The sequence below is a fragment of the Numenius arquata genome, chromosome Z (assembly GCF_964106895.1).
Source record: "Numenius arquata chromosome Z, bNumArq3.hap1.1, whole genome shotgun sequence".
Classification (NCBI taxonomy): Eukaryota; Metazoa; Chordata; class Aves; order Charadriiformes; family Scolopacidae; genus Numenius; species Numenius arquata.
In genome coordinates, this window is record NC_133616.1 from 62,076,383 (window position 1) to 62,102,914 (window position 26,532).

The window sequence follows — 26,532 nt, forward strand, 5'->3', positions numbered from 1 at the left end:
AGGTGAAGTACAGGTCTTGAATGACACTGTAGAGAATCTGTACTGTGGTGAACAATGAAAGAAAACTGCAGATGGTGCGAATCATAGCAGAGACTTTAAATGAAGTTTTAGCCTGTTTTTCGTTAAGTGGTAAGAACACACTATGTAATTAAATTCATTTCAGATCTCTTGTTTTTTCAACATCTTGGCATGACCTCCCCCCTCAGAAGAAGGGACTACCACATACCAAAGTTGTGCAGGAACCAAGATTTCAATTTCAGAGTGTTTTTCGAAGATGTCTGAAAGTAATCTGTTTTGGAATGAACAAAAAATTATGCCCTCAAAATTTACCACAAACAGAATGTTTAAGAAAAAAAGCATGTTTCAGGCCATTTTGTCTTCTTTCAAAAAGAAAAAGAAAACAAAGGCATTTATTTCCCTTTTATTCAAATTATTCACTTTACATATATTGATATGATTATGACTAAGCTGAATTAAAAGATATTTCAAAATAAGAATGCTCTGTTTTAAAAAAGTAAACTTATTGAAGACTTCCACTTTTTATTAAAACAATTTTTTCATCAAAGTTAACTGATTTCTGTGAAACTTTTTGCCTGTTGTTGCGAACAAGATGTCATTTTCTGAAAGTTAACTCCAATGGGAACTCCCAATCTATTCCACTACAAATTTACATCAATGTTAAGTAATTTGCATTGATACAACCCAGGTGAAAACAAGAAAAAAAAATGAAGGAAAAAGGGACACATTCTAGAACATATGTAAGTATTTTTTATTTTACATGTTTTTAACTCCAATTGGCGTTAAAATACAATTCAGATTAGAGCATTTATTTAGAAATGCTTGAATGCAAAGGGTGAACTTTATGTTTCTTTGTGAGGCTGTGAACATCATTCTCTTAAGATCAAATATTTCGGGAAGTTCCTGACAGCTAACGTTCTAGAAAGAGTAACCACTTTTGCAAAAATTGGAAACCATCCAAATTAGATCAAAAAAATGTTCACAACTGTGAAGCTCAATTTGGAAACAGTTTTTATTCCACAGAAACCAATCCATACCTCTACCTCTAATATTAAAAGTTGAGAACTCCTGTTATGCATGATATTTAAGACCTTAATTTCTATAATAATGGTGGTAAAACATCTTTATTGTATTTTAAAGCTTATAAAGTGCAGTCGAAGAGCTGTTAAATGGTGGACATATTCATTATTTTATCCTGAAAATGTGATGCTAAGCCTTTTTCCTGTCTTCAAAGTTTTGAAGGTACAAATTTTAATATAGAACTCCTTTGGCTTTGTGGCTTTGAGCCTTTCAGCCTTAGCTTTTCCTTTAAATGAAAGCAGATTTTTGCATTCAGTATTCTTTTAAGAAGTTTGTAGCTGAGTACAAGACTCATTGTGCCTAGTGAGATGACTAATTAAGATGACTATGACTACTTCATGATTTAAAACTTTTTTTTTTTTTTGTGGCCTATTCTTTACAATATTGACATAGGTAAGCAGATTTCTGAAGAATTAATCAGAACAATGTTAGTGAAAAAGCTTCTACACTTCATTGTGGCTATATAACTCCTGCAGTAGGAACGTTATGGGCAATAGAATGGATTTAGGCATGACTTTGTTCCAGATGCCTTGCATGAACGGTTCTGATGGTTTGGAAACCTGGCAAAAAGAATGCAATAAGAATTGTTTCTGTGTGGGTTACACAGGAGCTTAATAGTTACCTTGTGCAAGAGAAAAAGGTCAAGTAACAGCCTCCATATTTATGTACTATTTTTTCTCTCCACCCTCTGGCCATCACAAACAGCTGAGTGTGACTTTCATTAAACAAAACTCTCTAATGTTTGCCGCTGGAGACACTTTTAGATTGGATTTATTCCTGATGGGTCAGTCTAGATCATATTATTGTCCTCTGTTAGTTCATTAAGTCCACTGGACACACAGAAAAAACATCAGTGTATGATGATGCACAGCTTCGGATAGCATTCTGTCCTGCAATCACTGTTCCTTTGATCTCCAGTGGTCAATCATCTTTGATCAAATTACAGTGAAAGCAAGTATGGTTACGTATGCACAGTGAGGTGGTTCAACTATGTTTGCACACGGAGAACAAAAAAAAGTAGGCATTTCTGGGCTCTAGTTTCCTCCTTGAAGTGTTTTTGATATACATTTAGTACAAATCTTGAAATAACATGACAGAGCCTTGCACTGACTTCTAAGTAGCTAAACCTTGGTATGTTCTAGCAGTAAAAAAAATATTGTTCATGCCTACGTGGTTCAAGACTGTAACCATGGTAGTGAAATTATGAGCCAGCTAATTTACTTTTTGCTTGAAAAAAAAACAATAACTTTTAAGGCAAGACTTATGAAAAGAACTACATGGATTTCACATATATTGTCCTGTCTTTCCACAAGGATTTTAAATCATTACATTTACTGGAAATACAATTGATTCGGTTCAGGTCTCCAATACAGGAGATTTCACTTCAGCCTGGCTGATAAGCAACATTTCCAGTGTCCTTTTCATAGAATCATAGAATCATAGAATCATAGAATGATTAGAGTTGGAAGGGACCTTAAAGCTCATCTAGTTCCAACCCCCCTTCCATGGGCAGGGACACCTCCCACTCGACCAGATTGCTCAAAACCCCATCCAGCCTGGTCTTGCATGCCTCCAGGGATGGGGCATCCACAACTTCTCTGTGTGACTTTTGTTTTGTAGTGTTTTAATTATAAATACTGTTATTATAAATGCTAAATATAAATACTTTGAAGTGCCAAGAACAGGTTTTGTATATTATCAGCTTATCTACTTTCTAACCAAAGCTGTTTCTTACCACAATTTGTTTCTTCCTTTCTTACTTTCCTTCCCACTTTCAGTATGCTAAAAGGACATTCTACATAGACAGCTTCATCTGTTCTGCCTGTTCTAGTACTCTAAGCTGGTTCTTCTCTGCTCCAACTTGAATATTTTATACCATCTGCCTCTTTTGACTCATTCTAGAAAGGGGCTTGGTGTAACAATAGAAGATGCTCTCCTACCAGCACCTGACCTTATTCCGTACTGTAGAAACCTTTCAACATATTTCAAAAGGAAATTGAGATTTTAGTGAGAATTTGCTGTTCATTAGAACTGAATAATGCAGAAACAATCTGAATTATGTTGCACAATAAATATTATTGGGCTGTGAGAAGAGAGACACACACTGTACCTTTCCTGGAACAGAAGACATTTCATACTTCTTCATATTACAGTGAAAACACAGAATAGTCTTAGAGACTTTCTGATATATCTGACAATCTCCAAGTTTGAGAGATCTACAGAAGACAGCTAGAAAAGACCAGATATGCAAAATACAGATTTCATGGAGAATGGAAAACATAGGAATAATTTAGTCTCAGATGAGGATCCTTTCAGAACTATAATAAACTCCCTCTCGTGTTTTACATAAATTATATGGACACATATAATTTAATTCCTTTTGAAAGTGATGTGTTCATAATAATATCCAGAATATTTAAATTGAGTGTTTATTAATAATTGTAATATTTTTAAAGCATGTGATCAGGTAATGGACTCTGACTACAACTAGCAAAAGTAGCTTATTTTAAAGAGTTCAAAGGAGAAAGATACATTTTTTTTTTTTTCCTAGAAAAATCTAGGAAAAATTCAATGCAAATTATCTTTTTCAATGACAAGCCAGCGACAAAAATAAAAGCTAAGGTTGTAAAACTCAAGGTCCACTTGCATAAAATTGTAAAATGAAAGAAGTTTAATAATAGTTATACAATATCCTAGGAAACGCTTACGTATCTTGTGTAAAAATCCATGAATTTAAAAGTTAGTTCTGTACTTACAATTAGAGCAACTGTAATTACATAGCCGTTACATTTTGCTAACACTAATTACATAGGGTTTATATTTTCAGAAAACCATTGCACTAAGTCATGTAATGTCTGTGTTCTAATTATTGTTCTTATGTGACCATGGATCCTACTTTTGAATTAAAGCAAATTTCTGCCACTTAGTTTCACTACTAAGTTTATAGCTTTTATAGGTAAGACAGCAGGTTACCTTTTATAGATCAGACAGCAGGTTCTATAAGCGAGAGGAAATGTGAAGCATCTATCCACCTTCCATAGTTTTAGATCAATGGCAGGACTTAGGCCTAGTCTAAGGCACTCTGGGCCCAGCCCAGTCTCCATAGGTGTCATGAAGGTATACTTCCCAGTTACGTCCAGCAAAACTGCAAAATAAGTAGAATAGTAAAAGGTGGAGTGTAATAAATAAAAGTTTTACAAACTTTGTAGTCATTTTGATCCTGAGATGAGCTGCAACTGTAAGTTAGATTACAGTTAAGGGTATTGACACCCCCATCTTCACATAATTATTAGTAATTCCAAAAGGATTTTTTTTTAGTACTGGAAATGACTTTCAGCTTCTCATATCTTTAATGAAATGTAACCTGAAATAAGACTTGTTTCTTTATCAGCAAATGTCAATGCGGTCAGTTATCAGCCATAAATATTTCTCCACAAGAGCCTTATGGCTATTTTACAGGCATGATTTATGTTTTGCAGTTTATATTCTTTGTGTTGCTGTAACAAAACTTTGTGGTGCTGTCTTTTATGATTCCTAGTCATGGTCTCTAATCTTTTGACTATTTAAATTCTCCTATATAGTTTTTTAACTCTTTATTGATTACATTTTAGGTAGGATATCAGGAGTGAAGTTTATATAGTTTATATGATATTTAAACCAACCACTAGTTTAACAAATAACATTTATGCGGGGAAGTAATTAAATCTAAAACTCAAAACCTTGTGAAGTTATGGGCCTCCATTGTGCCTTGTAAATCAGACATCTGGAGAAGAAGTTCTAAGCGAAAATGCTGAAAATCTTTTTATATCTAGCACAGTGTACCACCACATTGGCTCTACTTCAGTTTCACCAACGTATTCCAAAACTCCTTATATCTCCAACCTACAATAAGCTTTCCTATTTCCCCACCTTCTCCAGCTTCTCACTCCTAAAAGCGTAATACGCCCAAATTCTCTTGCTGAGAGGAAAACATGCAATGCTTTCTTGTTTGACCACCCACAGGTGAGATACATGCATGCTGACTGATTGGCCTCAGGATAAGAAAACACTGTTGTCTCTCACTATGAACCACACAAACCTTTACAAGTCACACATGGCTAACAGGTTATATATTGGAGAACCGGGAACATCTGTCAATTAAGAATATCATAGAAGATGAAAAAGCAGGCATATGGCTGAAATAAAATGATTAAAAAAGACTCTGACATTTATGCCCTTCTAAAGTTTCCAGGAGACATTGACATGTCATTATATGCCTTAAAAATAAAATCAGACTAGACGCACAATTGTTTTTGTGGGCTCAGACCAGTAGATGGAATGCAAGTATATTTACTGGACTTAAACCAGCTTATAAAATTGCTAGAAAACTTCGAGTTTCTGAATTCCTATGGGACTGAAGGCTAGAGTAAAACCTCTACACTGATGCCAAAATCAAGCCAATTCGGGACATGGTCAGAAGTAGAAATTTAAGTATTAGAGTATTGTAGGTGTCTCCACCGTTAAACAGCAAATTGATGAGGGGTTCTGGGCAACAAAAAGGATATAAATCATTCAGGAGCAATCTAGATGTGACTCTAACAACCTCTAATTCAGCCCAGAAAATATATTTCAACAGAATTTGGATAAATTCAGATGTCTATCTTAGACTGATTTATAAAAATACCTGCAAGACATTACTGCTGCACCCTGTATGCTCTTCCTGTTGCAGCACCAGTAATCTGACCTTGATAATTAATTTTCTTTGCACCTATAAACTTTTTCAATATATATGCTTAAATATTTCACTAATTCCTAAGTCCAGATATAATTTCTACCAGAGAGTTGCATGTGGAGATTCCAAGTTCAAATTCCAGAATTGGTTTCAACTTCCTATGCCAGCAGAAATTGAAAGCATTATTCTGGGAATGTGCCATGTTTCATTTCTGCAGTTCCCTTTGGCTCAGAGAAACTTTGTCTATAAAGATTAAGTGTAGTCTCTCATAAAGTTATGAGGCTACATTTCCCTAAGTTCTGCGCTGTGGTTGGCTGATGACTGTTATAACTAGTTTGTAGCAATTGTAAAGCAGTGTATCTCAATTCACATTATGTAGCAGATTACATAGCATATTTATCCCAGTATATACAAATAAGGAAACTGATACTTAACAACAATAAACAACTAGCCCAACATCACAAAATTAGCCAGGTTAATTGTTCTGAAGAAAGGCCCTAGTATCAATTTAAGCTGTGAAGTTATATTGACTGCATCCTCTTCTATATTTGGAGGTCTCGATGGTTTGTTCCAGACCTTCCAAAAAGTATAATCTTTTAAATCAGTCCATTTCGTTATAAAATGTTTGTATTTAAATACTGTCATTTAACTGTCATTACCTGTTATTCTTTGCTTAACTATTACATTTCAGGAATATTGAAGACAAGTTCCTTCGAGTCTCCTGCGAAGAGGAAGAGGAGATATAAGGTAACCTTCTATCTAATCCTCCAAGCATCTAGCAGTGTTAGATCAAAGGATGAAAACAGCTTCCAGAGACATGACCTTCAGAGAGAAGGGGAAGATCCTGGAATGATGAGGTACCATTTTTTGGGACAGGACATGAATGATGTTCAGTGCTAGCTGCACTAATATCCTGTCATGGGCTAAACATCTCTTCACAGTTCCTGGATTGTCCTCAAAAGATGAAAACCTTGCAGATCTCACTTCATTGCTGTTAAGAGTACATGGCTGGATCTTTCTCAGCCATTGAATGGGAAAGTGTAACATTAATGGGACAACTAATGGTACTTAATGCCAGGTAGGGAGGAGGAAGACAGGCAGAAGGAGGAGTATATCTCTGTATGTCTATATAGATAAATCTATCTATGCAGATAGAAAGAGGAACACAAGAGTACAGTAACAGGAGGAATACAGATAGCAAAATGTTACTGCTATTTTTCACTTTAATTGATATTCTTGTGACAGTTTCACGTAACACTTTAGAAAGAGGAAAGGATACTAGTCTGTGTCCATTACATCTCATTCACATGGTGGAAAAGCAAGCCAGCTCTTTTACCTATTTGGAAAGAAGTTAGGCTGTAGCTTAATGTCTTTCTGTTAATAGTGCTTCCTAAAATTCTCTAGAGAATTTCAGCAGTATTAGTATGAGAACAGAATAAAATTCACCTCCACAGTTACAGAACAGCTTGCCCTAGCACCTCATAAAGAAAAAAGCAGGAAGAATGCTACTTAGCAAAACACATCCACAGTACCATTTCTGGGTTGAATTTGGAAGGCAGACCATCTGCCCACATCAAAGACTGTGACAGCATCATTTGATAAACAGTTCTGCAGCCCACAAATACATGCTACAGGCCCAAGTGGGTGGTATGTAGCACATCCAATGTCACCCAAGAATGCCTGATCTTTAGCTCCAATTGCAGGTGCTGCCCTGTCCCAACAGGTTCCCTCCAGCCCCAGTAGCCAGTTATTAAGGCACTGACAGAAATCCAACAGATCTGGAAGACATGAGCCAACTCAAGCATCTGTACGAAACATTTCACTCTGCTTTAGCAGGAGGCTAAAGCTTTCTGCAATGTACGCTCAGCCACAGAAATGTCAGTGTTGTTTCAGAACACAAAAGATCATGATAATGGCCATCCTACATAAGATTTTTGCTTGGTAACCTCACAGAGCTACCTGAGACCTAGGGGGCAGGGGCAGCAGCCAACACAGCAGAGAAACAGGACCAGGAGGATCACAGGACAGGTCTCCCCCAACCCTTGGCTAAGCGTGGCAACCATATGATCCCAATGAATCCCTCCCAGACCACTTGATGTGGTAGATGCACTGACATTGCGTACACTAAGGCCTGGGAGCACTTGTTCTCTCTGACAGATGTCACCACATTGCCAATGACAGTCAAGTGGACACAATATTTGTTGCCCTATTTTATGCTGCTGGGACAATTGCAACTACAAGGAGGATCAGGAGTGGTTTTGTATGCCTGGAGTACAGCCCTCCTTTACAGCCAAGAGACTGCACTCCACCTCAAGCATTCCAAGACTATTGACAGGGCAACGGCAACTATAGGTCACCACAATCACTGCTGGGACAGCTGTGCAGTTAGTTCCCGTGGCAGGGGTATCCAGCAGGCCAATAAAGTATGCCTCAGTTTTACTAAGCGATGCATCTGGACCAATCCAGTTATTTTACCAATGAAAGTAATTTCTCTTCTTGAAATTCATCTTCTCTGATGCAAGATGGCCACTAGCTCTCCCTTATGGTGCCAGCATCCTCAATATCTCACAGTGCAAGGGTTAAGGCATTTTGTTTTAGTTATTTAGATATCTCAGCTTTATTTGCTATTGACTTTATCATACATTTTTTCCTGATTGACTTCATAATACATTTTTTCCTGATTGACTTCTAGCTTACCAAAGAAATGTAATATTCCATCTATTCATTAGCTGCAAGACAAGAACTTTGACCGTGGTCAGTAGCTAAGCACCGTGAAGGCAATTGTTCACTCCTCCCCCCTCTAATGGAACAGGGGAGAATAAGAGAAGCAAAAATGAGAAAATTCACGGGTCAAGATAAAGGCAGTTTAATAAGCAAAGGAAAGAGGACGAAAAAAAACCCTAAAGTGTTATCCAAAGGCAATTACTCACCAGCTCCCACAAGGAGACCAAAGGCCAGCCAGTCTCGGGAGGAACATTGCTCTGGAGGAGCAACGGTATCTCCCCAAACTCTCTTCCCTTCAGTTTTCATTTCTGGACACAATGTTATGTGGCAGGGAATATCTGTTTTGTCAGTCTGGGTCAGTTGTACAAGTTGTCTGCTGACAATTTTTTGCCCACTTCCAGCCCACTCTGAGGGAGTGCAGACTGGGAAAAAGAGAAAGGCTTAATGCTGTGCAAACACGGTTCAGCAATAGCCAGAATTTTGGTGTGTTGACAACACTGTTTTAATCACAAGTCCAAAACATAACACCGTAAGGGCCACTATGAAGAAAACTAACTCCATCCTGGCCAGACCCAGTACTGTCCTATAAGGTTTTCAGGAGCTGTTGGATTTATTCAGGACTTCAGTAGCCAGCCAGTCTTACTCAGGCATGTTGCTCTCCTTCTTGGCCATGAGGAGAGAGGAGTTTTAAAACAATAATGCTTTAAAAAATACAAAGTAGAAGAAACCACAAGGCATATCCTCAGTGAGATCAAAATTACTCTCTCTTCCACTTCCTCAAACATATCTCCCCACCTGTAGGGATACAGAATAATAGTGTCCTCACTCTGTTCAGTGATACGTAGAATAAGGACATTTTGACCTAATAAACCACTGGTCTCATCAGTGACACTCCTTGTAGCATTGCCATTCCTACTGACTATCTAATGACTTTTGGCACAATCCCCAGTCAACAAATCTTTCTTTCTTGGCTGAAAATTTGAAATCCACAAGTGTTGTCCCTCATGTGACAATATTTTCATCTTGACAGTAGTAGTACAGAACTTTCCTGGCCATGAAACATACAGTGTATGCTGAGTTTCAGACAGAAACCATATGACTACACCATGTTAAAAGAGCTCAATATTTTTGCACAGCCAAAAATGTTCTCACAATATGTACTTGGAAGTTCCAAATATGTGACTAATGAAACTCTTTTTATTAATATTTACTTTCAACAAAATTGTGTAGGCCAGCCCAGACATATCAGCCTGAGGCTCAGCTGCCACAAACCAGGACTTCCAGAATAACTCTTAGCACTAGAAGGAATATAGATACTTCAGAGAAAGTACTGTGAGAGAAAAAAAAAAAAACACACCACAAAACAATCTAAGACTTAAAGCTTTCCAAAAGTGTCTTTAAGTCTCTATCTACTCTCCTGATACCCAAGAAAAGAAAATGCTGGGAGCCCATCATTTGATCTGCTCTCACAAGCTGTATAAACTAACACACATCTACAATTTACACATACCTACTCACACACATATGTATGTACTCAGTGTATATATAAGATGTATATTATTATCTCACACAAAGGTAACTTACACATCTTTATTAAAATATAAAATATATTAGAGATCTGAAATAATTTTTGATCATGATTAAAGTTTTAATGGGACTATACACATGACAAAATGAAGAGTTTTAAAATTTATTCCCACATAGTTACCCCAAGTGGTGTGTACATAACCCAAACTGAGGTTGAAAATGTCTTCCATCTACTGAGAAGCATTCATGGATTTTTTTCATACTTCTCCAGCTGTTGAACTCATCAACAACCTCGGTGACAGGAAAAAACACACCCTCATGAGCTCTTGGATGACAAATAGAAGGAATGGTCAAAGGACTAGTTCAGAGAACTTCAGTAAAATGGAGGAATGAGCTGACAGAAACCTCGTGAAATAAAGTCAAATAGAAGTCCTCCACCTGGGACAGCCCAGCTCCATGCAACTGGGGACCAGGGCAATTCTTTGCAAGAAAGGACCCAGTGATCCCGAGGGACTGTTATATCAACATGAGTTTGCAGTGTTACCTTATTACAAGGTTGACTAACCGCATCCTGGGTTGTATTAGCAAAAGCACAAACAGCAGCCTAAAGTGATTACTCCCCTCTAATCAGCCCTGGGGAGGCCACATTTTGGCATCCTGCTGTGAGTTCCCCACTGTAACAAACGAGAGCGTTCAGCAGATGACTGCTAGGATGGTTAGAGAGCTGGAGCATGATTCTCTGTTTCATCTGGAGGGAAAATTGTATTATTAGGCAGGAAAATTCATGGAAAAATCAGTACAATGGTTCCATACACTCTACAACGAAGAGCTTTGTAGGCTTTAATAGCCAAAATGGGTTATCTTGCACTATTGTGCTTCTTGTTACTGGTTTTAAATGAATTATACAGATAACAAGACTGCGCTGCCTGAAAGCGCTACTCATCCAAATCACAGCATAGAAAGTTATAATGGGATAACGTTAGGGAAGGACAGAGATATTGCCCAATTAATCAAGCATAATATATATATACTAGTATATATGCAAATAAGCATCAGAATCAATGGTAACCATTTCTTTTTAAATGCTTCCCCTTCAAATGGTGGACATTATTTGCTATAGGGTATTGCATTTTGTCTCCAGCAGTGCCATATTCTCTATCTTGAAGAATGGAAGGACTCTCATCATTGCCTTGGGAAGCAGAATGGTACTATCTCGTTCTTATCTTCCTAAGTGTGAAAAAGCTGGGAAAGCTAAATCCACCTATCCAGCTCTCCTGGGAATGCAAATGCAGCTGCATATGAACAAACTGTCCTATCATGCCATTTACAAAGAAAAAACACCATATATTGACCAGTGAAAGAGTGGATTCATTATTCCAAATTAATGGCAATGTCTAAGACAGCTTGATAATACATAAGGTAATATAATCAGTGTGAAGAATTTTCACATATTGTCATTGAACTTTACTTAACATAGTCCAGTTGAAGCTCATTCTGATGAAAGCTCATTAGAGAAACTGTGACAAGATAAAATTCTGGAATGCATATATGTATATGACCTCAAAATCAGCACTTCTTTATACTTATAAGTGCCAGGAAAAATGATATAGCACTGTATTTCAGCACTAACATTCTTACGGGAATTAGGACTTTAGAATTGAGAATAACAGGAATTTACAAACATTGTCAGGTGATCTTCATTAAACATACTGACACAATAAAAGCCTAAAAGCAAGTGGTATTTTACCAGTGGTGATTTTTTTCTTCTATTGTTTCTTTCTTCTTTAACTATTTCTTCTTTTTTTTTTTTCATTCCATCTTTTCCATTTCCCAGCAACATTCTGCTTGAAAGAACTATTACAAGTGATTACAGAAAGAGAAAAAACTTAGAGGGAAATCTGACCACAATATATAGATATAACACATCATTTAATCCACTAAAGAATGCGATATTATATATAAACTTTACCCTTCTTATTTGAACAGTTAAATAGCCTAACAAAAATATCCTTAAATCCTTACATATCTCTTCCTTTCATGCTAGTAGAAATTTACTGACTTAAAGTAAAAAAAAATGTTTTCAGCCTGTTCAGCACTTACTTTATTGGAGAATAATTATCATTGTGGTTTACTCTCCAAGAAGGACAAATATTACTGGGACAGAAAAATTATAAATTATATTGGCTGCCATTTGCTGAATGATTAGTCAGAATTTGGTGAGTTTTCAATACTGGAAATACTTTATATTTCACAAGATTAAAACCTTTTCCATGATGAAAACCAAGATAATTTATTGAGCTAAAATAAAAATTCATAACTAGAGGTTATAATAATTCTTTTCTTAGAATTCTTAATGAAAACAGGAAACAACAAATTATACATAATAAGATTTGAAAGACAATTATAAAAACGCTAACTGTAGAAAGTTAAGATCTGTATTTTATAAAGAATCATAGAATAGTTTGCGTTGGAAGGGACCTTAAAGATCATCTAGTTCCAACCTCCCTGCAATTTGCAGGGACATGTCCTATTAGATATGGTTACTCAAAGCCCCATCCAGCCTGGTCTTGAACACTTCCAGGGATTGGGCATCCAAAACTTCTCTGGGCAACTTGTTCCAGTGTCTCACCACCCTCTGAATGAAGAAGTTCTCCCTAATATCTAACCTAAATCCACCTTCTTTCTGTTTAAAGCCATTACCCCTCATCCCGGGAGCTACACTTCTGATAAAGAGTCCCTCCCCATCTCTCCTGTAGGCCCCCTTTAGGTACTGGAAGGCTGCTGTAAGGTATAAGGTCTCCCCGCAGCCTTATCTTCTCCAGGCTGAACAACCCCAACTCTCTTAGCCTGGCCTCATAGCAGAGTTGCTCCAACCCTCTGATCATCTTTGTGGGCCTCCTCTGGACCCGTTCCAACAGGTCCATGCCATTCTTATGTTGGGGGCCCCATAGCTGAATGCAGTACTCCAGGTGGGATCTCAACAAGAGTGGAGTAGACGGGGAGAATCATAGAATCATAGAATTGTCTAGGTTGGAAGGGACCTTTAAGATCATCTAGTCCAACCATCAACCTAACTCTGATATAAAACAACAACAACAACAACAACAAAAAACCAACCATCACTAAACCATGGCATTAAGCGCTATGTCTACCCGTCTTTTAAATACCTCCAGGGATGGTGCCTCAACCACTTCCCTGGGCAGCTCATTCCAATGCTTAATAACCCTTTCAGTGTAAAAATTTTTCCTAACTTCCAATCTGAACCTCCCCTGGCACAACTGGAGGCCATTTCCTCTTGTCCTATTGCCGGTGACTTGGGAGAAGAGACCAACCCCCGCCTCTCTACAACCTCCTTTCAGGTAGCTGTGGAGAGAGATAAGGTCTCCCCTCAGCCTTGTTTTCTCTAGGCTGAATAACCCCAGCTCCCTCAACCTTTCCTCCTAAGAGTTACTCTCCAGAGCCCTCACTAGCTTTGTTGCCCTTCTCTCGACCCACTCCAGAACCTCAATGTCCTTCTTATGGGAAGGGGCCCAAAACTGGACATGGCACTCAAGGTGGAGTCTCACCAGTGCTGAGTACAGGGGGACGATCACCTCCCAAGTCCTACTCACCACGCTGTTCCTGATATAGGCCGGGATGCTGTTGGCCTTCTTGGCCACCTGGGCACACTGCTGGCTCATGTTCAGTCAACAGTTGACCAAGACCCCCAAGTCCTTCTCCTCAGGGCTGCTCTCAATCCATTCACCACCCAATTTGTATTTGTGCTTGGGATTGCCCCATCCCAGGTGCAAGACCTTGTACTTTAGCTTGTTGAATTTCATGAAGTTTGCATGGACCTCTCAAGCCTGTCCAGGTCCCTCTGGATGGCATCCCTTCTCCCTATAACGTCAACCACTCCACACAGTTTGTTGTCATCAGCAAACTTCCTTTTCCATTTGGAATTGTACAGAGTTGAGATCTTTCAGTGAAATTATCTCATGTTTGTATTAGCTTTCCACATGTAAAGACTGGAAGTAAATCAATGACTCATCTACATTTAAGAAAAAGAAAGCAGCACATTTTTCAGCAAATGTGAACTGGCAAAGCTTCTGTGTACTATAGCAACTTATACCAACTCAAGATCTGATCCAAGCAGTGAAATTAGAAATTATTTCAAACCTGTGTTTGTGAAATGAAATCAAGATGCTTTTGCCTTCTAGTAGGAAATAATGTTACAATGTCGGACAGATTACTAACCACACATAGTGGTAAACACTTCACCTAGTTCACGCAAGGATATGCCAATGAAATTCAAAGCAGAAAAAAGGACATTTACTAACAGAATCTGAAGAATACTGTCAATACAACTAGCATAAAAGGTTAAAAAAGTTAAAAAAAAAAAGTTGAAATCGGAGAACTCTGCAGGGATTTATTGAGCCACTGCATTATTGATGGTAACATTCTAAATTGGATAATAAATTGGCTTAGTGGTGTTGCTGATGGCCAGAGGAAAGTGGTAAATGGATACAGATGGAGCAGGAGGGTGACAAGTGGATTGTCAGTGGGATCTGTGCTATGCCCAGTCTTGTTCATACGGTACTGTATATCACTAACCTTCAAAGCAATTGTTCATCAGTTTAGTGATTACCACATAGTTTGAACCCATTTTGGTTTTCTCATAACTCAGGGGAAGTATCTATTAAAATCTGAAACTTGAACTGTTTAAGAAGCCTTTTTTTTTTTTTATTTTCTGCCACTCTGAAACTACAAAAAGATTATGAAAATAAACTGTCAAGAGAATTGTTGAATTAAAAGTTTACAATTTATGTGAAATTATTTAATAATTTCAAGACTATGTAATCATGATAACATGATTACAAAAACACTTCTTCTACATACCTTCTCAAATACAAAAATCACTGCAAAGCATGAAACTAAATTTAGCGTTTATACCACAGTTCTCATCTGATGATATTGTTGAAATAAACTGGTACATTGGTGCATTGTTTGTGATCCGTTGTCTTCATCCAAACTGATAAGGCAATGCCAGCTACCTGAACACTGTATTGTTTGAACAGAAGGCAGCACCTCTCTCTTCTCAATGTAAAACCTTTTCCATGCACTTGATCTAAGACATTCAGGTTTGTTATGCATCGATTCACTACTTGAATCAGATCCTGAGATGGTATTAAGTAGGTAGCTTGATGATTAGAGCTTTGCCAATTATACCAGATAAGAATCAAGCAGAAGAGAGTTCTATCATCACCAAGGTAGAGTAAAAAGGCAGTAATATGTTCAGGTTACAGGGCCCAGCCTTGGGAGAGTGTTAGTAAGTACACTAGAGCATAGATACTAGTACAGGAACCACATTAGAGGTAGTTACAGGAGGACACCTTGCAGTCAGCAGTCAGGAAGGCTACAGGAAGTCCATCTATGACCAGAGGAGGCATTACAGCTGTCTGAGGGAAAAAGAAGTACTGCAATAAATCTTTTGTCATGCAATCTTTGTACTAAACTTATTTGGATGGACAGGAGCAATCTGGAAAATATGGGGCTGATTTCTGATAGGATCGTTTAATCCATGTCTTTTAGAGCTGAAACTCCTGGAACAGCGGGCTATTACAAATGTGTGACTGATTTATGGAGAGTCAATGTATCTAGAGTCTGTACTCTCCAGCAGTCAGACTATCTATATCATTTGCATTTGAATAATTGTTCATTTATTGCAAATTAATACTATCTTGGTTGTACTGTCCTGTACCTGATAACATAGCAGATAATTCTGTTTGATCATTTTCCTTATACAACAACCACAAATATTAGAGAGGTGTCAAGAAGAGAAAAATAGGGCAGCAAAAGACAGTGGGTGGGTTAGACTTTCCCAAAGATTAGAGATTTCTACCTCATCAGAAACAGCCAAAAAGTTTAAGGAGACCAGATCAATAAGACTTATGTTAGTCTGTAGTTCCCAGTGATTGAAGAAAAAAAATTATTCTTCTCCAGGATCTCTTCTCTTCTTCTGTGCCTATGGAGTGGGGCTTAATCTATTCTCTAATAGTAGCAGTTATCACAGTTAAGTCAGCCTCATTCCTGCATTTTGTTTCTTCTCCATGTATTCAAAACAGTAGTAACAATGTATGTGTAAGGAGACTCACAGAGGTCTTGTTCTAGTCAAACACAGCTTTTATTGACTTTCTGATTATCATTACCATGCAAACTACAATCCATTCCAAGTATATAGCATGATCCTTTGCATTTCTTAGGAGACCACTGCAATCTCTTTCAACGTCTGACAGAGTTCAGCTTCATATGTACAATAGGGAAACATATATTTGAAAGCTTTACATATTACAGGAAAATTCTAGATACATTTGTAAAATCCAGTCTTATAACACACTTAGAATGAAATTGTGTCCTTGTCTGTAAACTAGTGCTAACTCTGCACCTACAAATTATCTGATGGTAAATACATTTTTAATGATTACAGCCGTCCCTCAGAACAGATGTTTCCTGAACAGTTTTGTATTTGTTTTACTGGTGCTAGATCTCTTAAATAAGTTGGCAACAATTTGTTCACTTTTAAAAGAGAATTGTCCACCAGTGCCAATTTTGTATTGACATAAAACTTTAGTATACTTGGCCCTTAGTTCCTTCCATATGGAGAAGAAGTTGCATTTCTTACGGCTTTTATTGTTTCGTTCATCCATAATTTATGTGCAGATGGAAGATTCATTCCTTTACTCACTCATTCTATATTAATAAATAACTAACACTTGTACACCCCTAGAGTTGTATAGCCCTTCAGGGTTAATTTCAGAGGCAAAATAGCTCAGTTCCCAAACAATTCTGCGGGAGAGATAACTGCTGTGGATCATTTATGTGGTTATAAAAGCAGATCACAGATGGACCATTTGCACAGTTATTGCTACTGTCACTCTTACTTACAACAAAGTTTCAGAAATGAAAGTAGTATCTGCTCTTGTGTAATTCTATAAATGCAGAACAAAAATACTAAATAACGAGAAACACAGAAACAACCACTTGATGAACAGGTCCTTGTCATGGAGTCTGAAAATTAATTTCTCTTAACAGAAATCATGACTGAACTATAAGTTCTGATTAAAAATAAAATATTTCTAGTCTTCAAGACTATGCCTGTAACTTTTTAAGGGTAATACTGTTTAACAATATTTTCTGCACTCTAAAAGCAACCAAAATTTGTCATTGTGTTAGGGAAGATTCTGAAAGCCACAGATAAACTTAATCTTATCATTAATCCATTTGTTCATGAGAAAACTAGCAGAAATTTTACAAAATATATCTACCTCCAAATTCCATGCTACCTCCCAAAGCCTTTTGGGGCCTAAGACTCAGACAACAAAAAGTAACAATTCATATTTTGTCAGTGGTAAATGTAACCACACACTAAAAGGACACGAGCACCAGATTAAAGAATTTGCATTTAAATTGAAGAGAAAATCAAAGAAGAGGTTTCTACAACTATGCAAGCTTTTTATATTTTCAAGTTATATCATCTTTCTCTTCAAACTGAAGGGTTGATAAAATCCAGAATCTTGAAGAGTTTAGAGTTTCCAATAGACTGTTTAAGTCTAGTTTACTATGATATGTGTAACTTGGTATTGCTTTCCTTGGCCAGCACCTCACAACTATTAATTTCTTTTTCTACTTTTCTTTCTGGAGCTTCCCCATGATGTTTTTTTGAAGGCAGGAGAGAAGGGAGTTGGTTTCCGTATCCGTCTGGACAAATCTCTGAAAATTATTTAAACAAAAAAAGCTGAAAAATAACTGCATACTTTAAGCATTTTCATACAACTTGGGAAAGTAGAATATCTGCTTTTAAATAATAATTGAAAATCATTATAGCTTAGAGCTTTACAGACAGAAGGAACTCCAATAGATCACCTAAAATATTGGCTGAAACTGACTTGGCATCAAGTGCACAAGGTCCACCCCTGGCAGTTGTTTGCCTAATTTGCTCTTTAAAGACCATAAAGAACAGGATTCTGTAATCTAATCTACAAGGGCAGCCAATTCCAAGGATTTACCACAATAACTGGTTTTTGTAGGTTTACGGATTTTTTTATTAAAAACCTAAGGCAAATGTCCTTTGGTGTAAATTAAGCCTGTTTGTTCTTATTCTTCTACAAGCAAAGCTAATGCACATTTCCTTTAGCGTCAGAATATAGTTACATCCTTCTTTAGTCCTGGGGGGTTTTTTGACTTTTAAAACCCAGTTCTTTCAGTCTTTCCTTGTAAGTCATATTTTCACAGACTTTGATGATTTTTTTCTTTCCTGTGCCTTGATGCTCTCAAGTTTATCATAAAACGTATTTCTACTAGCCAGAGTACAGAAAGCTAAAATCTCACAAAAGGTTACATGAACAGAATAATCACCCCCAGGCCTTTGATATGACTTTGCTATTAATACATTCCAGAATCACATTTGTGTTGTTTTAAAAATCAGTGTTAGAGTTCAGGGTTCCTCAGATCTTTTTTCTGGAGTTCTGCTGCACTCACTGATTTTTTCTGCATTTTGAAACATGATTTTTGTACTATTTTACTGAATTTCTTGTTGATTTTAGATCATTTCCTCAAATTACAAAGATCATTTAGATCTTATCCTATGAGCTTGGCATCACAGTTAGGTTTTATAAACTTGCCCCACACTCCATCAAGAAAATAATTAATGAAAATAATGATTTTCATTATCTATTGAGTAAATATTTTCTTCCTACCTGAAGCTTTGTAACATGATCATTTCCACAGTAACCGGTTTTGATGTCAGAAACAAAATTATGGCCTCATAGAGGTACAGCTGGAATAAATGAGCTCTTAGGAGCCAGATTTCATGCATATGTACATAGTTAAGCAGTGAAATGTCAGGGATAAATATAGCATTTATACAATGTATAAACAGCAGCCAATAACTTTTAGTCATACAGAATTCCTGCATAAGCAACAGCAGCATAATTAGCCCATACAGTTAAAGAGTCTGTTTCAGAAAGACTTTTTAAAATGAAACTTCTTCTTTATGTGTTAAAACTCACAGTAATTAGGAGTTGTAAAAGTTTGCCATATGGGATCAAAAGCAAAAATATTAAATTAACACCAATGTGAAAGTACCGCAGTGCATTCTACGCACCAGTGACATTTCACTAAAATTTCATCTGAAGGTGTGGAAGACACATGCCAATCTCTTGGCACAACATTTATCTCTAGAAGCTAGGAAGCAGTAGTGTATCCAGCCAAACAAAGTAAACACTCATGAGCAAAGGTAGCAGAAGCTTTCCTTACATAGCTCCAAAACATTAACACGATGCACAGAGCCAAAACAATTAACACCATAAATATTCCAGATAAATACTACAATGAAACCTGTTCTGCACAAAAATACAGTTTTAACAGAATTTAAATATTGCACGTATGAACTAGAGGCAGAAAGGAGAAAAGGTTATGCAGGTCCTGGAATTGAAGCTACACCCTCGAGCAGATGTCTGACCATGCTGCCCAAATCTCCAGCACACCATCTGCTTGGGAAAGCAGGCTTCTTGAGAAGTCAGACAATCAGGAACCAGCACTCCAACGTCAACAACAAAAACTAAAACAGAATGAAAAAAAAAAAATCAAATAATTACAAAGCTTTGTTTCAATGCTGCTGTTTGAGGTACAGACTTCCTCCTAAAAAGGTGACATTTCTATAGCAAGGTGAATTCCCATTTTAGCCACAGCTACTAAGGCCCACTAGCGTTTAACAAAGCTGCTCTGTACATTGCCTTATGGTATATCAGATCACAAGGAATGCACTTCTTCTATGACCCTTGTTGTTCCTTTCAGTCCTCTCAGACACAGCTACTCTTATGAAGCGTAATTATTCATCTAAAACATCCATGTTTTCTAATTCTCTCAGAAGTCTAACACAGAAAGTAAATATTAGGAAGGAGGGTAGTTTTATGGATATATCAAAATGCCTGGTTAAGTGTTGTTCTGTTTTGCTGACTGTGTAGACTTGATTTCAGGTATGCAGACACTTCTTTATACGTGCTTTTATGTAAAGCCCCGTTTTACCTACACACTATTCTTAAAGGAGCAAAAAGTAGACAGTGACCTTAGCAGGTCAGCTGGTGTTCCCCGGGAACTCCCATGATTTGTAAGGTTGTTGTAATCTGCACTTTTCTGATGAACAGAGCATTACCTAAAGATTAAGGAAGAAATGATTCATGATAATCTTCAATTTCCTGTAATAGTATCTCTCTCATGACTAAAGACTCATTATCCTTCATAATTTTAGTGTTCTTATCCAACACTGAAAAGTTTGTGGTATAAATGCTTTTATCATTGTGACCATTTATTAAACCTCTCAATGTATGTGACAAATTATGTATTTGGTAACTGAGAGATATTTTAATGAAGTCTCATGGAGCTGACACTTAGCAGTGCTTTGAATGTTCTTGAAGATCTTTGTTTAATCTTTCTTCTGTGCTTGTTTCTTCTTACCTATCTTTAAAGTTTTAATAAATAGACTTAGGTTCATCTGTTACCATGGATTTTACTCCCTTGTTGAATAAAAACAACTCTTGCCAACTCTCCAAAGAGGTTTCTCCTTCCTTGTCTGCATATCCTTTTGGAACTATGAGGAAGTAAATAAATTTTATGGGATGAACCAGTGTGACTTTATACAACCTCTTGTTACTAAGTACCCTATTTCCTGACAAAATAAACAGAATTTTGTGTTGTTTTGCTGTTCTCCTTTCTTGCCCTTTAACTAACTTTGTACTATAAATATCTCACTAATATGAAGCAAGTAGTATATTATGAACCTTAAAATTTGTACAACTATCTGCTTATAAACAAAATTGTTATGCCTGAGTTCTCCAGAAATCTCTGACATGCTTAACTTTTTGTCTTTAAATCAGCAACGGAAGTAATTCAGGAATATATTAAAATGTAGTGACTATGGTTATGAAGTGGAGAATTTCTGGAAGCTGATAAAATGCCACTGGAAAATCCAGTAAATATCAATCTATTAAATACTTATCGTAATTATTTCATAGAATCATAGAATCATAGAATCATAGAATCATCCAGGTTGGAAGAGACCCCTGGGATCATCGAGTCCAACCATCCACCCTACACCACAAAGTTCCTCCCTATATCATATCCCCCAACACCACATCCAAACGTCTCTTAAACACATCCAAGGATGGTGACTCAACCACCTCCCTGGGCAGCCTATTCCAATGCCCGACCACTCTTTCTGTGAAAAATTCTTTCCTAATGTTCAGTCTAAACCTACCCTGCTGGAGCTTGAAGCCATTCCCTCTTGTTCTGTCATTAATTACCTGTGCGAAGAGACCAGCACCAACTTCTCTACAGTGTACTTTCAAGTAGTTGTAGAGAGTGATGAGGTCTCCCCTCAGCCTCCTCTTCCTCATACTAAACAGTCCCAGCTCCTTCAACCGCTCTTCATATGATTTCTCTTCCAGGCCCTTCACCAGCTTCGTTGCCCTCCTCTGCACTCGCTCCAGCACCTCGATATCTCTCTTGTATTGAAGTGCCCAAAACTGGACACAATACTCCAAGTGTGGCCTCACCAGTGCTGAGTACAGGGGCACAATCACCTCCCTACTTCTGCTGGTCATGCTATTCCTAATACAAGCCAGGATGCCGTTGGCTTTCTTGGCCACCTGGGCACACTGCCGGCTCATATTCAGCCGCTTGTCAATTAGAACCCCCAGGTCTCTTTCTTCCAGGCAGCTTTCCAACCACACTTCCCCAAGCCTGTAGCAATGCACGGGGTTGTTGTGGCCCAAGTGCAGAACCTGGCACTTGCCCTTGTTGAAACTCATGCCATTGATTTTGGCCCAATGATCCAATCTATCTAGGTCTCTCTGTAGAGCTTCCCTATCCTCCTGGGAATCAACACTCCTGCTTAACTTGGTGTCATCTGCGAACTTGCTGATGATACACCCTATGTCCTTGTCCACAGTGATATCACCTTTATTTGCCCTTATCCTAATCCAAACACTCTCGACCCTGTTATCACTGTACTTAATTTCTGAGCTCTCATAGCATTCACTAACATACACAGCCACTCCGCCTGTGGTTTTACACACTCCCTTTACACATGTGAGCAGTTCTATGGAAATGAAAAATATTGCTTACCAGTGTCATGACTTAACCTGTTCTGTGGTATGTATGATCAGGAATATTATTTACTTTATTTCTTTAAAATTTTCTCATTAATATCTCTAAAGGATTATCTTTTTAAGGTCTTTTAGTGTTAGGAACAGAATTTCATTAACATCCTCAAATAGATACCTACAAATTCAAATTCCGTGTTCTAATTATTTAATTAAAGTTAGTACTGTACATGAAATCACATAATTAGAACATGTAATCAAGTAAAATTTATGATTTGTCATTAACTAACAGAATATGCAGTAAGTGTGTTTAATTTACAAGAAATATGAAAGCTGATTAACTGTGTATTCCACTGCCACTGTGGATCAGCTTTAAAATGATGCTTGGCTATTTCAGAAACATTTTTGTCAAACTGTCAAATCACTGGCTTCTTGGATTATTTATTTTTTAAGATCTCAGATATTTTCCTTAGATATTTTCAAATCAGAGAAGAGCTGCTTCTCTTTTTTTTAGGGGTAGATCAAAACAAATCAGGTAACTAACATTTTAGGTTACCCATAAGGTAATAAACTCCTAGGTAGGAGAAAGTTTACTAAATCCTGTTGAGCAAATACTTTAGCTATTACATCAAGCATCCATCTAACAAAGCTATCATTTTACACTTCTAGGTTAGCCCACATGTCGGTTGCCTTGTCAAAATTGTAACTGAAATTGAAAAATTTACTGCTGGCTATTTTTATATCAAACACTAATCCTTTATAAATTTCTTAATCTTAGAGATAATATGACCACACTATTTCTATTTCTATTCACTGCTTCTATTGACACTATTTCATCTCTATTCACTTCAAAAATGGAAGTTTATTATCATAATACTCCCTGGCTCTAGAAAACCTCCAAGAAAGAGTATTTGAGGGATTTCTTCTATCAGATTCTTCCTATATCTCAAAATAAGTCAAAGTTAATAAAAAACCTAAACAAAAGTCTAAGTTTAACAAAAGTTAACAAAAAAATATATTTGTTGACATGGTAGAATTTTTTATTCTTTCCTAAAATATAATTTAACCTCCAGTTTGTATTTTACCATATTTGTAATCTCCTTTTAATTTGTTCATTTTCTGCCAGTCTTATAATACATTTCTTAGAATTTAAGAGTTTTTAATATTCAGAAATGAGAAAAAAATATAGGAAGCTACATTCATAGAATCATAGAATAGTTAGAGTTGGAAGGAACCTTAAAGATCATCAATTTCCAAGCCCCCGTGCCATGGGCAGGGACACTTCCCACTAGACCAGGTTGCCCAAAGCTCCATCCAGCCTCGTCTTGAACACTTCCAGGGATTGGGCATCCAAAACTTCTCTGGGCAACTTGTTCCAGTGTCTCACCACCCTCTGAATGAAGAAGTTCTTCCTAATATCTAATCTAAATCCACCTTCTTTCTGTTTAAAGCTGTTACCCCTTGTCCTCAAAGAGTCCCTCACCATCTCTCCTGTGGACCCTCTTTAGGTACTGGAAGGCTGTTATAAGTCTCCACAGAGCCTTATCTTCTCCAGGCTGAACAACCCCAACTCTCTCAGCTTGTCTTCATGGGAGAGGTGCTCTGCTCCAGCCCTCTGATCATCTTTGTGGCCCTCTGCTGGACCCATTCTAACAGGTCCATGTCCTTCCTGTGTTGAGGACTCCAAAGCTGGAAACGGTACTCCAGGTGGGGTCTCATGAGGGCAGAGTAGAGGGCACTTGGACTACTGAATTTGGAAAACATTCATATGAAAAGAGAAATAAGTTAACTAACAGTTATTTCTAACTTTAAATTCATTTTTATTCCTATGATAACTGTTCCATAAGAAACTGTGTAAATTACTAACGCAAAGAGTTCTTTGTAGAAAGCTGGGATCCAGATTTTCTATGCTTAAATGTTGAAGTTTTATTTCTAACTATTAACATTTAAATCTTAGAGAATGCAGTTACTTTATGGCATTTAATCCTAGCTTACATTTTTATTTGTCCTTAAGAGGCTGCGGCTTATATAAATTTATTCAGAGATCAAACTTTTTTTTGTCCATTGGCAATTACCTCCTTTTAACTGTAGCTTACTCACATGTTTTACTTCCATTATTGGCTTAGCAATACCATACGAATCAGTCCAGGTCATGATAGTTTTAATTGATGTAATGTACAACAATCACTGTTTTTCTTATGTGTAAAATTGAAGGTAAACTTAGCCTTGATCTCAGCTTTGAAACTCAGAAAACACTGTTGTATATACCACATACCATGGTGGTATTGTCCAAACCCAACGACCTAAAGAAAAGCAAATATGTAAGCCAAAGGCAGTGAGAAGGTATAGAAGCGAGGAGGGGGTGGAAGAGGTGGGAGAAAGAAAGGAAATTTCAAAAAGGGGAAAAAAAGAAAGAAGAAAGAAAACACCCAAACCAATAATCAATCAAACAAAAAAACCTCCTTGCCATGTTACAAAAAATAGAAAAGTATTTAATTTTTACCTGTCAGTAAAAGTTTAGTTCAAGATTTGTTCCAGTTAAGCAAAATAGAAATTGTACTCCAATCCCACATTTTTTAAATTTGCAAGGTAATAGTAATAGCATCAAGGTTTTAACAGAAACATTGTCTTCTGTTCTTATCTTGAGCAGGTCTTTGGTTTATGCCACTCTATTGTTCTATAGCCTGCAGGATAAGGTCCTCCAAAAAACCACATATTGTGGTGCTAAAGAGAGTCTATATCTATTTAGTTGTACTAAGCTAATTGTCTCCTATGAGAACACACCAGACTAACAGATCATGCCTAAGTAATGGGTTTTAACCCTTGCTAGCATTTAGTTAAACCTATGTCCACTAAGAAGTTTCATGATCATTGCAATGCATATTCTCCCCGCAGAATAGAACAAAATCAAAGAGTAGGGACTGCCAGCCACACTTCAGGCAGGTTTTTTCAGTTGACAAACAACTGCATGAAGCTTATGAATTCTATAAAATGGCCTGCCTGCCTTGTTCCCAGGAGCTGCAAGAAGAGTAACCTCCTCTTGCTCTTTCTTGCAATGGGCTTGGCAAGCCCACAGAGGGACTCTCTGATTCCATTACCTGAAACTGAGAACGTGTAAACCAACCTCAGGGTTTAAACTGTTTCACAATTCCTTCCAAACCTCAAAGAGGAGTTTGCCAAGACCATGTTAAAATCTTGCACTTCTATATCAATAAATTTTAGAATTCTTCCACTTCACATATCTTTCAAACAGCTTACCTGCTGTTCCTTGACAATGTTTATTCTGACACCCTATGTATACCAATGTGAGACTAGTTTTTTCTGATAAAGTTCAAAATCAAACAAATTCTAAGGAATAATACATTTGTATGAAGTTTTGCCAATAATACCTATTATACATCTAATAAAAATTATAATTAACAGTATTGTGGTTCTATAGCCCATCCAAGTTAGAATTTCCATTGCATGTATAAAACATTAACACATTTAGTACACAATAGTAGAAAATATCACAGCTGCTTCAAAAACTGCAGTGACATCTTCCTATATTGCTAGTTAACTGAAGAGCACTCCTTAATACAAAAGAAAATCACTGTCCCATTACGTTTCTAAGTAGTTCTACTGGTTTAAGTGTAGATATGAGTGTGACAATAATGAATTAAATATTTAAGTTTTCTGAAAACCTCACTTTGTAGATATCAGTAGCCTCTACTGCAAAACCACAGCTAACTCAAACATGTTAGAACAATTTGATTTTATAACAATGACCATTTTTATGCATAACTTCATAAAAGCTCAGAGTTGAGCTCCCAAATACTCTAGCCAGCAGTATCTCTTTCTCACATTACTGTCTTCCACATTTACCATAAGTGTTTTTTGGAAGCACAGTTCTCCTCCGTTGTTTCAGTTTTTTACACACACACAAAAAAAAAAAAAGCACAGAATCGAGACATCATTAATAGAGTAACTTTAAGCATAGTGAAAAATGCTTCTCTCTTTTTTTTTCTTCTGTTTTTGATCTTCAGATGACTGTGAATTTAATACATCCATTATCCATTTATTCATACATTCATTTCTTAATTACTAATCAGCTGAGTACTGCAATTGCTAAAAAACTGTTCCGATTACTTCAGTGCAACCATTTTCAATCATACAGATCCATAAGCAAGTCCCTTCACAGTAAATGATAAAACTTGTATTGGCTTCAGTGGGATGGGTAATTGTCCAGCAAGTGCAAAAAGGATTTTGTAAATATTTGCAGTTCATTCTCCTGAAGAAGTCTAGCCTAAGCTTCTGTTTAGGCTGTGGGATACAAGAATGATTGCCAGCATT